This window comes from Neoarius graeffei, chromosome 3, assembly GCF_027579695.1.
Source record: "Neoarius graeffei isolate fNeoGra1 chromosome 3, fNeoGra1.pri, whole genome shotgun sequence".
Classification (NCBI taxonomy): domain Eukaryota; kingdom Metazoa; phylum Chordata; class Actinopteri; order Siluriformes; family Ariidae; genus Neoarius; species Neoarius graeffei.
This window is the reverse complement of record NC_083571.1, coordinates 9,626,615-9,628,933: the sequence shown is the minus strand read 5'-3', so window position 1 is coordinate 9,628,933 and position 2,319 is coordinate 9,626,615.

Sequence of the window (2,319 nt, the reverse complement as noted above, 5' to 3'; positions counted from 1 at the left end):
CCTTTTGAATTCTTTGGGAGATTGGGGACTTTGGAAATATTGGAACACAAATAAAACACAGTTTCAATAATAAACGAATTTATTGCAACAAAGATAAAAATGGATAATAGCAGATTGAAATATATACAAACAGTGAAGTGTGTGTGTGTTTGGGTAGGCCTAGATTAGCTTTATGTTGCTAAGTAGACAAAAGAATTAGCCGTGTTTAGCTAAGGTGTGTTTGTGAGTGACCACATGGTGTAGGCCTTAAGGCCTAGCAAAAGAAAAGCTAGCGTGGGTTGCTAGCTAGGTATGTTTGTGTGTGTCCACGTGGTGTAGGCCTTGTGGCTTAAGCAAAGGTTAGCCTAGCTTGCTAACGACAAAGGAATTAGCCGTGTGGCTAGCTAAGCCCCGAGGACCCTACCTCATGGAGTTAAAACAAAAGGAAGGTAGGTGTGTGTGTGTGTGGGGGGGAACCGCCACGTGTTGAGGCCTGGTGTTCCCTTGAGGCTAATGAAACAAAAGGACTGGCTTTGGATGCTAATGTGTGATTGTGTGTAGCCTGTGAAAGGCCCTATGGCCTAGCTAAAGTGTGTTTGTGGATGACCAGGCCTGGTGAGGCCTGGGGACCATGTGTTTTTAAGTAACAAAGGGCTAGCCGGTAGCTAACCCACTAGCTCATAATACTGAATCCACTGAAATCTTGATGCGGTCAAGATGTATAATAAGAATGAAATTGAGGATATTAGTAAGGAATAAGAGAAGCATGCACAGCCTATCTAATAAAACAATTGAGAGATTAACAAAATATAACAATCATCAATTCAACACGCTGCGTGTTTAACAGTATAACAAATAAAGCTGGGTTTAAATTCACACTATTTCAATAAAAGCAAATTCCTAAGACTAGCTTAATTATGCCCAAAATTGCTAAGTCTTACTCAATATCTTGCCTCTAGGTTCTGAGAAGATGTCCGCTGTTGGAGTTTCGCCGTTTGTGAAGCACGTGAGTCGCTTCTATAGAAAGCGCAGAGAATTTCTTGGGTCCGGCATGCGGTCGCTCATGATGAAAAGAAAGTCTCTGATCAAAGTAATATGCACAGCACTTCAATCAGGAGGAATTCTGGTCGCTCCTAATTACAAATTAACTGCTTTGACTGCAGTCCATACGTACTTAATGAATGAAAACCAGTTGTAACTCACTGAGTTTAAAATCGCGCTATTCTGGATTTTACCGTGGCCAGTGGTAAACAAAGAAATCGCGCTAACTCATGGATCTTGCAAGAAAGAAAGAAAAAGACGTCTTTTTGATTTGCTCACCGGAGCGAACCTTTCTCCCTGTGGCCGCGTTGGAATCACGGCGCCAAAAGAGAAGGAGCTAGGAGTTTCCGGGTGGTTTTATGCTTTCCTGCAGGAAGTAACATTGGTGATCCCGCCCTGGCGTGACGCAGGTCAACGCGGAAGTGGGCTGATGGGAAATGTAGTTTCTTAAAGAGACAGTGGATGTACCTAAACTTCCGATATGGTAGTTTAAGAAATGAGAATCTACTCACTGCATCAGTTAGAGTTAAAAAAAAAAAATTGTTGCCAACTGAAACACATTAATCACTGCAGTAATTATCCAATCAAAGGCTCTTTAGTTGTATTCGCTTATTTAAATCCAAATAGCGACTTTGTCTTGGCCAGGAAATGTATATGGAAATTTGAGGGAAAAAAAGACTAGTTTAAGATGCATATAAACAGTTAAGTATCCAAAATTTGAACGAGTTATTAATTAACTTGCACCAGCACAAATAATTACTCTCACTCAGGATCTTTCTACCTCTAACATTTTTTAGGATGCTATTTCTCCCTCAGTTTTCAACCAATCACCCAAAAAATTTCACATGAAGACTACCTCTGGGTTGAATTAAGTTGCTATGACTTTTGGTGCTGATCTGGATCACCAAACCAGAATGATCTATAAAAAGGAGGAAATTTTTCCCCCCCCAAATCACTTAACTCTGTCAATTTTCATGATTTTTTTTTTTTTTAAATTTTGTTCAGGCACAACTTTTCCTCACTAAGCATCATTCTCTATCTCTTACCGTTCTGGATCTATAGGGTACACTGACCAGACGTCCTGGTTTCTAACAGCTAGTGCAAATTACTGTGACTTTAGTCACAGTGTCTATCTAGTTTCATATTGCTGAAAAAGTGTTCACATGTAAAACAAACTTGGTCAAATTCAGGAACTTTGTTCTTTACAGGTACGTCCATTTCAGCTGTTCACAAGTATGAACGCCAGACACTTATGGAGACTCCTGCACACATGCAAATCTCCAGGAAAACAAACCAAAC